This window comes from Heterodontus francisci, chromosome 8, assembly GCF_036365525.1.
Source record: "Heterodontus francisci isolate sHetFra1 chromosome 8, sHetFra1.hap1, whole genome shotgun sequence".
Lineage (NCBI taxonomy): Eukaryota > Metazoa > Chordata > Chondrichthyes > Heterodontiformes > Heterodontidae > Heterodontus > Heterodontus francisci.
In genome coordinates this window covers 84,186,441-84,200,362 of record NC_090378.1, presented here as the reverse complement: position 1 = coordinate 84,200,362, position 13,922 = coordinate 84,186,441, and positions in this window count along the sequence as shown.

Sequence of the window (13,922 nt, the reverse complement as noted above, 5' to 3'; positions counted from 1 at the left end):
ACCTCTCTCGACTCCTCCACAGTTGCGAAGTTATCAGACTGCTTATCCAACATCCAGTACTGGATGAGCAGAAATTTTCTCCAACTAAATATTGGGAAGACCAAAGCCATTGTCTTTGGCCCCCGATACAAACTCTGTTCCCTAGTTACAGACTCCCTGGCAACTGTCTGATGCTGAAACAGACTGTTCGCAACCTTCGTGTCATTTTTGACCCCAAGATGAGCTTCCAAAATTCTAGAGAGGTCTGAAATTACTGCTTTGTTGTGGCATATGTATCCTACAAAATAAATCAGATTCTTGACTTTACATTGACCTCATCTGATCACAAGTATTCATCAGTTCCAGCTTTCAGAGAAATAGAGAAGCACATGTGTGTGAATCATAATTTGAATTTGTGTTACTAGGGACCTCATTGTTATATACCTGGATTATACTGCTGTGCTGATATATGCTATGCTGGTCAGTAAAACTAACTCCAGAATGCAAGGGATGCGAGGTCCACCTACAGGAGTGACCAGCACTACTGAACCTGACAGAATATCTAATGCAGAGCTAACATTTGTAACAGCAACATACCCTTAAAAACTCAAGTTAAATATTTTAAAATATACAACTGTTCAATAACATTTATATTCTGATTGAGAAATTTTCTTGCAATGGGGATTAGTATTCCAGACACTGTATGATCTGGATGCAAAATAAGAGATCAGTTAAAGGCTGCTGAAGTTAATGCTTGAGGGATTTTTTTGTCAAATCCTTTAAGCAGTTGACAGTTGTGTTTTGTTTTTCTAAGTGGGGCAGAGATAGGGGCACAGTTAGCCTAAACATCGTGAGATTGGGAGGGGAAAGTATGTCATGGATATGCACCTTGATTATCATGCAATGTTCCCACATGCTCAAAATGCACAAGTATAAGTTGAAGACAAGATCAGTTTCAACTCTAATGTACCACATAATTGAATATCCTGGTGAGGATGACATCTGAATAATGTCACTTGGTTTAGGTATCTATAAAACTGTATCCAAGCAAGGAATTAAAACCTATAAAGAGCTACAAAGCAAATATTTTATCTTTACTGCTGGATTTTCAAAGTGATAGACTGTCCTATCCAGCCAGATACTCAGTAAAAATAAGCTGCTAAATATGGATTATATTACAGGCGTTAAGAAGTCTTTCAAACTTTTTTTATTCATTCACGGTTTGTCAGCATCACTGGCAAGGCCAGTATTTATTGTACACCCCCAATTGCTCTTGAGAAGGTGGTGGTGAGCCACCTTCTTGAACTACTGCAGTTCATGTGGTAGAATCATAGTGTGAGTTTTCGAAAATGTCTATTCGTTTTTAGGGCATAATGTCGGTAGCAAGGCATAATGGCAGACCCGTAAAAGAAGAGAGCCATTAGTGAATTCCCACTTCCTACTTCTGCCCAAGATTTTCAATGCTTTCTTGGCAAGGTCAATCAGTTGGCAAAATTTTTACCCAATCTAGTGGAAGTCACTGAGCCTTTGCAACAACTATTAAGGAAAGCTCAAGCATGGTGCTGAAATGCACATCAGGAACAAGCATTTCAAAGGATCAAAGAATGCTGATTTTGCCAGATATCTTAGCGCATTATAGTCCTTCACTTCCAACCACAATTGCAGCAAGCACCTCATCTACAGGGTTAGGGGGAGTCTTTTTCCAAGAACAGCCAGATGGAAGTCGAAGGCCGGTTTATTTTGCATCACGAGCATTGTCTGACACTGAGATGAGGTACGCCATAATAGAGAAAGAAGCTCTCGCAGTCACGTGGGCTTGTGAGACAGACCACATACCCAGAGTTTCCTTACTTGATGAAAAGGAACTTGCTAGGATGCCTCCGTGAATCCAGAGAATCCGGTTGAGGCTAATGAGGTTCATGTGCAGGACCCGCAACAAACAGTAGCAAATGCATTGTCCAGCTACTGTCGACCATCCTACACAATGGGATGTTAACTTTATGAATAAAATTGAGTCATATTCTCAGTTTACTGCATCACAATGGCTTGCAAATTCAAAAAAGCTCCAAGAAATTCGTCATGCTCAGATGCAAGATGAAGAATGCATCTATATCTGCCAATATTGTAAGCAAGGCTTGCCGCAGCAGCGTCCCAGTGGTAAGAGGATAAAAATCTTCTTCGAACACAGAAGACACTTTAACTATAGTGGATGATTTGCTGGTATCTCTCATATGATGAGAGACTGGTGATTTCAGAGTCACTCAGGGTAGAAATCCTGAAGAAAATATACCAGGGTCATATGGGCATAACTAAATGTTGAGAATGGGCCCAGGTGTCCGTGTGGTGGCCGGGAATATTGAAAGATATAGAAGAAATGATTTCAAATTGGCAGGTATGTGCAGTGCACAGACAGGATCAAAGGGAACCCCTTATCTCGACCCCAATCGTGGGAACATCTGGCGATGAATCTATTCATATTTAATGGAAAATCCTCCCTGATTGTCATCGACTACTCTTCAAGGTGGATCGAGGTCAAATGTTTGTACACAATGGCAACTGAAGCAATCATTCCAATGTTACAAGAAATCTTTGCAACACATGGTATACCTGACCGATAATGGATCACAATTTGCAAATGACTACTTCACGCACTTTGTGGAAAGCTGTGGATTTGTACATCTTACAAGTTCCCCTAGATATTCGCAATCTAACAGAGAAGCTGAACGAGGAGTCAGAACTATCAAAGCACTGTTAAAGAAATATCAAGATTTTCAAACGGCATTCCTGAACTACAGAACTACTCCATTGCTATGCAGATTAGCACCATCAGAACTGTTGATGGAAAGGAAGCTTAGAACACAACTTCCAATCCTACCCAAAAAGTTACTTCCAAGGTTACAAATCCAGGATTATCAGAGAGTTCAAGTCAGAGAAAAGTCTTACAGAAAGCAACAAGCCAATAATTATAATAGGAAATACCGTACCAGGAAGAGACCTAAGTTGACAGAAGGACAAAAGGTATGGGTACGAGACCAAAGCAGAGAAGGGGTAATTGTCCAAAGAGAATCAACAGCGATCTTATTTAATACATACTTCAGAAGATACTTTAAGAAGAAACAGGAGGAATCTTATTCCTATTGTTATGCCAATTTGCTTTGTTGAATGATAATTTTCTTTAATCCACTGACTGGAAATTTGAATTTATATTGTCTGAAGAAATTTAAGAGAGAACAGATGAAGGATGACTTTGCTGTCAGCCTAGGATGGCCATTTAGTTTGCAACACTATATCCTACATTGCAAGGCCTGTGACGTGGAGATAAAGTGGCTGCTCATCCCAGCAAGAACCAAGACCCAGGAAGTTTAAGGGAACTACCTGTTCTTTTTAGCAAGAAGAGAAACACTGCTACCATGTTTGAATCACTGGGTGACTGTAATGTGACAAGCCCCTCCCCATCTGTGGTTTTTAAGCTTGTGTTTCTCTGCAGCAGCAAGGAGAAGCTTCTGGACTCTGACCACATGCAGACCCAAGTAGGGGTCCCCCTCTCTTGCTATTTCAGCTTACAAGCCTCGAACTCTGCTTGTTGACTGACCACCTTTGCATACACTGGGTATAATTAAAAAACCAGTCGGAGAAAATCATTCGCATCGCTGTCTCCAAGAGACCCACAGAACCAGTCATCTACCTCTTCAAACTAAAGGCCTCAGGACCATCGAATTCAGCTTGAAGCCAGCCAAATCACCAAACACCACAGACTGTATACCCCTTTTTTCTATGGACTCTAACTCAACCAATCTATCTTTCCCTACTCTGTAACCTATTTGTGTGTGTGTAAACCTCTAGTGTGTGTGTGAGTGAAACTTGGCATGTAGTTTATTATTTGGTTTAGGTACAATAAAGTTAACCACTTTTTTTGTTAAACTCAAGAAAACCTGATCTATTGGTTCTTGATATGATCATAGCAAATAAGTAATCAAACACCTACTGAACTGAGTACATCCACTTTAAGAAAGAATTAAACCTGTTGTGGTCAATCAAGGAGATCGAAAAAGCCCTTTGACACCTCCTCACTCGACCGTAACACTATTCATCAAAGATATCACTCAGCCATACATTTGGATGAACCAGATGTTGAACCTGAAATTCAGAAAACACCAGATACCACTAAACTCAAGGAAGGCCATCCAAGTCAAGAAACAAGACTCCAGAGAAAGACAACCAATCTAAAGGCCTGCTCAGGTATAAAGTTGAAACCCGACCTGGGCCTGACCCAACCACATCCAACCTGAACCCAACCCGGCCCGACTATCGTAATAAAGTTAATGATATCAAACAGGTTATTGTGCTCTACCTTGTCCAAATGTTGTGATCCAGCTCATCTGTTCCGGCAGCAGGCTATTCCTGCAGTTGGAGTTGTGGGGAATCCGAGCCTGATCCCATCACCAGGAACCAACGCCCCCCCCACCCCCCTACGACACCCCCCACCTCCAAAACTATCACACATGAGCACTCACAGATGCTGCCAGACCTGCTGAGTGAATCCAGCATTTCTTGTTTTTGTTACACATGAGCACTTTGTGGCCAAGTTAATTGGATAGTGATCAGGGGTAAAAACCTAGTGATTTCCTTACCCAGTCCCTTTTTTAGTCAACACAGTTTTCGGAGGGTTGTAGGGCTGTCGAGATTTGGAGTGGTGGGGGGGGGCGTTGGGGGTAGGTGTGCAAGGCCATGAAGATTTGAACATGAGCAACACAGAGGCCAATTATCATTTTCTTACTGCTGTTCCTAAGCTCAGTAAAAATTCAATTCAAAGAGATTGGACTGGAAGCAAAATTTCAGTGAAAGGACAGATTGATTGATTGGAAAAATGGCAGATCAGATAGTAGGCTTTCCCAATGCTGTTTGATCGTTAAGGTACAGTACTGCAGATCTGCAGTACTGTAGACTAATAATCAGACAGCAGCAGGAATCTGCAGTACTGTACCTTAACGATCAAACAGCATTGGGAAAGCTTACTATCTGATCTGCCATTTTGATCTGCAGTACTGTTTGATTGAAGACTTCTGGCTGATCAGCATACACATAATGGCCAGCAACTCGAATAGCCTACAAAGCAAACAAAAATAGATATGTTAATGTTGACAAAGTATGTTGAACAATTTCTAGCATTGACTTTTAATACAATTTTACATAAAGGTTTGTATCACTTTAAAAATATATATTCTTATCCTAGATTATTTGATGTCATGAGTGAATCTCAACCCTCCAAAGCTTTCAGGGTGTCCATCTATCCTTTGAGATCTTTGTATGTTTTTGTAGCACTGCCAGATAAACAATCAGCAAGTGTTGCTTGTTAATTGCTTTTACACACTGGACTGTCTTGTTCCTCTATAAGATTACAGCTCAGTCTTAGAAGAGATAAAGCACCCCAGAAGCCATGATTTGAAGTATTAAAATGAAAAACAAATAATCTAACAGTGATAAAATACAGTTACATATTTATTGAACATCTTTCTTCCAATTCCTTGAGTACATAAAATTATAGATTCCAACTCTAGGAGCCGAACTACGTTTTTGTAGAAAACTTTCAAACACACACAGTATTTCTCTTTTCTGTCAGAAATATCAGCCTGTCTCTTCTGAGACTTTCAAACAACGTCTTGACTCCCTCATAATTTTTAAACAGTCTTCTCATGAGATTATCCATTTTCTCTCTACAAAGAAAGACTTGCTCTTCTCTAGCACCTTTCACAACCTCAGAACGTCCCAAACCACTTTCCACCCAATGAAGGTCTTTGTGAATTGTAGTCGCTGTTGTAAAGTAGGAAATGCAGCAGCCATTGCCCACAGCAAGCTCCCACAAACAGCACTGTGATAATAACCAGATAAAACAGAAAAAAATCACGTCAAACCGTAGATTAAAAAGGAAACAAATAGCCTACTCCAACAAAGCACCCAATAGGCAGTTAGGTGAACATTGGATTTAGTAGTCTCCGTTACAGACATAGCAAAAAAAAAACGAACAAGGGGTGTTATAAATTGTCATGTAAAAAAAGAATAGAGTCAACAGTGGAGGGTGTAAGGGCAGTCCTCCGCTGGTCGATTGTCCTTCCAGCTACGCTGAAGTTCCTCTCACTGCTGCTACTGCTCGCCGGAATGCAAAGTATACTTCTAGCCAGCCTGGCCAATTTAGGGTATGCAACACTGTGTTCCTTCCACCAACCCAATAGATCACGCTCGTTTGCCATTGCCAACACAGCAGGCCTCTGTGCTGCATATTGCTGCACTTCATCATTTGTGTCCACTTCTTCATGATCATTCTCCCATTCAGCAAATTTGGTCACTGCTTTTTTGGCAGCTGTAGGTTCATCGTCAACCACTTTTGTTTCCTTCACAGGGTCTTCTGTTTTAAAGTTGTTGATAAGTCTGCACACTTCAGAACAAACTTCTTCCCTATCATGGCTGGACAACATTCGCAGCTGATTAAATTTAGGCCAGAGAAATGTTGCTATCTTGTGCACGTTATTTACTTCAACTTTCTTCAGAAGCCACTCTCTGCCGTTGCCTGACAACTGTTTGCATTGGAGTATCTGAACAAAGTGGCATAAAGAGTCGTGCAAGTTTCTCAAACCACGGAATTACCAGGTTCAATCTAGGATACTGGTTTCCCTCCAGTTCCCTCTAAGCTTCATAAAATGGTTGGAGGAAATCAACCAAAAACTGCAAGACATCGGAGGCAATATTTTCCAGCCTGTAGTTTTCCCCATGCTGTTCCAGTTTTTCGTGCAGCTCATGACAAATATCCTGAATTGAATTCAGTGTCAGATACACAGTACTGTACCTTGTTTCTCCCATTGGATTTAAAGTTTTAGACAACTGTGCAGCAAGATCAGACTGTTTAACATATGTCACCAAGGCTTTGGCATGATGTATTGTTTCTACAACATTCGGAGCTTCGGAAGCTAATTCCTTTGGATTAAGTGAATATCGAAGGACCGTGTTATATACGTGGTCTTGACAACCCAGACGTCGATATGGACTAAGAGCAAGCACTATGTTAGCGCCTTGATCTGTCACCTAGACTAATTTATTTAAATTTGCTGGGTCGAATCTAAAAGTATTCACTAGCAGCTTTAAAATCTCACACCTGATCTTTTTGCCAGTTTTGGCGTCCTCCAGTGGAAACATTGCTGTTGTTAAAACTTTGGCATTAAGTTTAAAATCTACTGTGATGTAATGACAAGTTATCGACATATAATGGATTTTATGGTAGTCGTCCGTCCACATGTCAATTGTCATTCCCACATTCACATCCTTTAATATGTCAGTAATCTGAGAAATTAGTTGTTTTCTCTTTTCTTGAGCCACATCACGACACCTTCTTGAAATTGTAGTTGGATTTGGTAACACACTTGATGCTGATACTCGACCGTATGTAGCACCCACATTGATAAGCTCTTGTGCTAGCTCAACAAACTCTTCACCAGAGACAGTTTGGAAAGGTTGTAACAGAGACTCATGCATTTGTCTGTAATTTCTGATTTCTTGTGAGCGGGTATGTTTTTACGCTTGTCTGTACAAACTAAGTTAGGTACTACTAACTTGGCCCTGCTGCGGGTCAAGTGCAACCTTTTTCAGTGTGCCATTGCAAAGATGAATTTCACGTCTTTTTGCTGTCATATTTTAGTAGAAGTTTGCGAGATTTGCATTGTACAAATCCACTTGAACTTTTACTATTGCAGAAAACAACAGCATTGAAATGTTTCCAAACAGAAGATTTACCTTTTCCAGCTACAGGACTTTCCACTGCTAAACATTCTCTAACAGACAGCATTTGTTTTACATCCATAGTGTACTCTAGTGTAGAATCACCTTTGGATACATGGAAGCTACAGCATGAGTGCGATGACGTCACAGAGATGCTTACTTGCTCACTGCAGAGTGCGGAGTCTGGCCTGCACATTTCCCGCCTTGACCTTAATGTTGAATTGAAGATAACTTCCCCAAGGCAGCACTGTCTAGCCCGACATGACCCGAACCTGAATGTTGGACTTGGAAGAGAGACCCGACCCGAACCTGACACATCTCGTCGGGTCTAGTCGGGTTCAGGTCGGGTAGACAAGCTTTGAACCAATTTTCCATGTCTGACTACAAGAAGATCAGGGAGATTTTTTTTTGATTTAGAGATACAGCACTGAAACAGGCCCTTCAGCCCACCGAGTCTGTGCCGACCATTAAGCACCCATTTATACTAATCCTACACTAATCCCATATTCCTACTACATCCGCACCTGTCCCTATATTCCCCTACCACTTACCTATACTAGGGGCAATTTATAATGGCCAATTTACCTATCAACCTGCAAGTCTTTTGGCTGTGGGAGGAAACCGGAGCACCCGGAGGAAACCCACGCAGACACAGGGAGAACTTGCAAACTCCACACACAGAGTTGTGAAGCTTCCTGATGGTTTGAATCTGTGATGTCAGAGACTTGGGAGGAAATGGGGTAGTATGTAAAAATAAATATGTGAATGTATAAACATATATATTTGGATAAAGACTTGTGGGGGGCGGAGATGTAGTATAAGGGTCTGAAAGGGTTAATGTTGAGAAAGTGTAAAGAATACTTCCTACTATGATGTTGTAAGAGATCACATGTGAGAGAGACTGCGAGAGAGATGCTGAATGGCTTCAGAGGAGTCACACAGACTGGTGTGAAGCCGTACATAGTTATAATGTAATAAAAGGTTAATGGTCTAAGTACTCAAGACTGAGGAATCTCTCTAAGCTAGACTAACTAAGTATATTAAGGTGGCAACATACCAACCAAACATACAACAATTTCTGCCATGGTAATGCTGTTGAATGTTAAGAGGAGATGGTTAGATTCTCTCTTGCTGGAGATGGTCACTGTCTGGCACTTGTGTGGCATGAATATTACTTTCTGCTTATTTGCCCAAGTCTGAATGTTGTCCAGATCTTGCTGCATGCAGGCATGGACTGCTTCAGTATCTGAGGAGGTGCAGATATACTGGACACTGCAATCATCAGTGAAGTTCCCACTTCTGACCTTGTGCTAGAGGGAAGGTCATTGATGAAGCAGTTGAAGATGGTTGGGTCTAGGACACTACCCTGAGGAATTCCTGCAGCCAGGATGATTGGCCTCCAACAAGCAAATTTTCCTTTGTGTTAGGTGTGACTCCAACCAGTGGAGAGTTTTCCCCCTGATTTCAATTGACTCAATTTTTCTAGGGTTCCTTGATGCCACACTTAGTCAAATGCTGCCTCAGCGTCAAGGGCAGTCACTCCTACCTCACTTCTGGAAGTCAGCTCTTTTGTCCATGATTGGACCAAGGCTGTAATGAGGTCTGGAACCAAGTGGCCCTGGCGGAACCAAAACTGAGCATCAGTGAGCAGGCTATTGCGGAGTAAGTGCCACTTGATAGCACTGTCAACGACACCTTCTAACATAAAAGCAAAATACTGCGGATGCTGGAAATCTGAAATAAAAACAAGAAATGCTGGAACCACTCAGCAGATCTGGCAGCATCTGTGGAAAGAGAAGCAGAGTTAACGTTTCGGGTCAGTGGCCCTTCTTCAGAACTGGATACACCTTCTAACACTTTGCTGATGATTGGGAGTGGACTGATGGGGTGTTAATTGGCTGGATTGGATTTGTTCTGCTTTTTGTGGACAGGAGATACGTGGGTGATTTTCCACTTTGTCGGGTAGATGCCAGTGTTATAGTTGTCCAGGAACAGCTTGGCTAGGGACACAGCTAGCTCTAGAGCACAAGTCTTCAGTACTACAGCTTGGATGTTGTTGGGCCCCATAGCCTTTGCTATACCCAGTGCCTTTGGTCATTTCTGATATCACATAGAGTGGATCGAATTGGCTGAAGACAAGCATCTGCGATGTTGTGGACTTTAGGTGGAGGCCGAGATGGATATTCCACTCGGCACTTCTGGCTGAAGCTAGTCATAAACGCTTCATCCTTGTCTTTTGTACAGATGTGCTGCGCTCCCCATCTTTCAGGATGGGGATATTTTTGGCGCCGTCTCCTCCAGTTAGTTGTTTAATTATCTACACCATTCACGACTGTATGTAGCAGAATTGAAGAGCTTTGATCTGATCCTTTGGTTCCTTGGCTTAATAGCAATGGTAGAGTAAGGGATATGCCGGGTCATAAGATTACAGATTGTGGTTAGTTACAATTCTGCTGCTGTTGATGGGCTACAGCACCTCATGGATGCCCAGTTTTGAGTTGTGAGATCTGCTCTGAATCCATCCCATTTAGCATGGTGGTAGTACCATACAACACGATGGAGGGTGTCCTCAGTGTGAAGATGGCACTTCATCTCCACAAGAACTGTGTGGTGGTCACTCCTCCCAATACTGTCGTGGACAAACACCTCTGTGACAGGTAGATTGGTGAGGACGGGGTCAAGTAGATTTTTCCCTCTTATACGTTCCACCACCTGCTGCAGGCCCAGTCTAGGAGTTATAACCTTCTGTACTCACTCAGCTTGGCCAGTGGTGCTGCTACCAAGCCACTCTTGATGGACATTGAAGTCGCTCACAGAGTACATTCTGTGCCCTCGCTACTCTCAGAGCTTCTTCCAAGTGGGGTTCAACATGAGCAACACTGATTCATCAGCAGGTAATCAGCAGGAGGTTTCCTTGCACATGTTTGACCTAATGACATGAGACTTCATGGGGTCCAGAGTCAATGTTGAGGACACACAGGGCCACTCCCTCCTGACCGTATACCACTATGCCCTCACCTCTGGTGGGTCTGACCTGCTGATGCAGCATTTCTTGTTTTTGTTTCAGAAAGCAATCTAACTTGTCTTTGCAGTCTTTCTGCTTTCTTTTTAATTCTACTTTGGGCCAGTATCCATAGTAGGATGAATTGCAGGTTTTATTATTAGGCTACTGCAATATACACAGAATCTGCAGATCTCTTTGCTCATCTACCCCATTTAGTTTCTTGGTTTCCATTGAATAAGTGGTCTCCTTATTCATCCTACCAAAATGAACCGCCACTTCGCTATGTAGAATTTCATTTGCCATTCATCTTCCCACTCTACTTTCCTGTACTTTTGTGCAATCCTCTGCATTATAAGCTATACCCTCCAATTTGGTATCTCCTGTGAATTTAAATACCATACGAAAAACTTCTGAGTCCCAACTATTTATGTATAAGATGAACAACATTGGTCCCAACATGGCTTCCTATGGGAGACATGTCCCATTTTTTGCCTGGCTGAGAAACTTCCCTTAATTTCATTTTTTGTAACCACCTTTCCATCTATTTTGCTAGCTGGCAACACACCCTGATCTTTGTCATGAGTTTCTTTATATGACAGCTTTTCTGAAAGTCCATGTATATCGCAACTATGGCATTTCCCTTGTTTACCCTTTCAATTATTTCTTCAAAGTATTTAATAATGTTATTTAAAGGTGTTTCCTTTCAAAATTCATGATGGCTTTTTATATTACCACCTCAGCCTTTACATGTCTCGATCTTTCAGCAAAGATGTTCTAGCTAAGTAACTAGTCATGGGCAGTTGCCTCAGGTTCAGGAGTTGGTTAGATTTTTACTGGTTTTTTTTTTATTTCCAAAATATACTTTATTCATAAAAATCTGTAAAAATTACATTGCCAAACAGTTTCCAAACAGCACCAAAAAATACAAACATTGCAAGGGAGATCAGTTTCCTTCAATACTGTCATGAGTTTCTTCCCAACCCTTCCGTTTCACAATTGTCATGTCAATTACAGTTTTACATTTACAGCAATTCAGAATATTAACGATACAGTTCGAGGGGTTTCCCATGGATCCAGCCCCTCAGTCCAGCTTGGTGGGGGAACCTTGCACTGTGGTCTTTCCCCATTGAGCCTTTGCTGCGGCTGCCCCAAGCTTTAGTGCGTCCCTCAGCACGTAGTCCTGGACCTTGGAATGTGCCAGTCTGCAACATTCGGTGGTGGACAACTCTTTGCGCTGGAAGACCAGCAAGTTTCGGGCAGACCAAAGGGCGTCTTTCACCGAATTGATAGTCCTCCAGCAGCAGTTGATGTTTGTCTCGGTGTGCGTCCCTGGGAACAGCCCGTAGAGCACAGACTCCTGTGTTACAGAGCTGCTTGGGATGAACCTTGACAAAAACCACTGCATCTCTTTCCACACCTGCTTTGCAAAGGCACATTCCAGGAGGAGGTGGGCGACCGTCTCTTCCCCACCACAGCCAACGCGGGGGCACTGTGCGGAGGGGGCGAGACTTCGGGTGTGCATGAAGGATCTGACGGGGAGGGCCCTTCTCACCACCAGCCAAGCTACGTCTTGGTGCTTGTTTGAAAGTTCTGGTGATGAGGCATTCCGCCAAATGACTTTGACGGTCTGCTCGGGGAACCATCCGACAGGATCCACCGTTTCCTTTTCCCGTAGGGCCTTGAGGACATTCCGTGCAGACCACTGCCTGATGGACTGGTGGTCAAAGGTGTTTTTCCGCAGAAACTGCTCCACGAAGGATAGGTGGTACGGCGCCGCCCAACTGCATGGTGCGTTCCGCGGCAATGTGACCAGGCCCATCCTTCGCAACACCGGGGACAGATAGAACCTCAGCACGTAGTGACACTTGGAGTTTGCGTACTGGGGATCTACACATAGCTTGATGCAGCCGCACACGAAGGTGGTCATCAGGATGAGGGCCACGTTGGGTACATTTTTCCCGCCCATGTCCAGAGATTTGAACATCGTGTCCCTCCGGACCCGGTCCATTTTAGATCCCCAGACGAAGCGGAAAATGGCTCGGGTGACTGCCACGGCGCAGGAGTGGGGTATGGGCCAGACCTGCGCCACGTAGAGCAACAACGTGAGTGCCTCGCACCTGATGACCAGGTTCTTACCCACAGTGGAGAGAGATCGCTGCCCCCACATGCCCAACTTTTGTCGTACCTTGGCTACTCGCTCCTCCCATGTTTTGGTGCACGCCCCGGCCCTTCCGAACCATATCCCCAGCACCTTCAGGTAATCTGACCTGACGGTGAAGGGGACAAAGGATCGGTCAGCCCAGTTCCCAAAGAACATGGCCTCGCTCTTGCCGTGGTTAACTTTGGCTCCCGAGGCCAGTTCGAACTGGTCGCAGATGCTCATCAGTCTGCGCACGGACAGCGGATCCGAGCAGAAGACGGCGACGTCATCCATGTACAGGGAGGTTTTGACCTGAGTGCCTCCGCTGCCTAGGATTGTCACCCCTCTTATGCTCGCATCCTTCCTAATAGACTCAGCAAAGGGTTCAATACAGCAAACAAACAAGACCGGGGACAGAGGACAGCCCTGTCTGACTCCAGATTTGATCGGGAAACTTTCAGATTCCCACCCGTTGATTGACACTGCGCTACTGATGTTTGTGTAGAGCAGTTGGATCCAATTGCAGATTCCCTCCCCAAACCCCATTTTGGAAAGCACGTCCATCATGTAGGTGTGCGATATCCTGTCAAAAGCCTTCTCCTGGTCCAGGCTGATGAGGCAGGTGTCCACCCTCCTGTCCCGTACGTAGGCGATCGTATCCCTGAGTAGCGCGAGACTATCAGAGATCTTCCTGCCGGGTACAGTACAGGTCTGATCGGGGTGAATCACCAACTCCAGAGCAGACTTGACTCGACTGGCTATGACTTTGGACAGAATCTTGTAATCAACATTAAGCAGTGAGATGGGCCGCCAATTTCTGATTTCTGCCCTCTCCCCCTTCTGCTTGTAAATGAGGGTGATGATGCCTTTTCTCATGGTCTCTGACATGCTGCCGGCCAGGAGCATACTCTCGTATACTTCCAGCAGGTCCGGGCCGACCCAGTCCCACAGGGCCGAGTACAACTCGACCGGTAAGCCGTCGCTCCCGGGGGTTTTACTCGTCTCGAAAGACTCGACGGCCTTTGTCAGCTC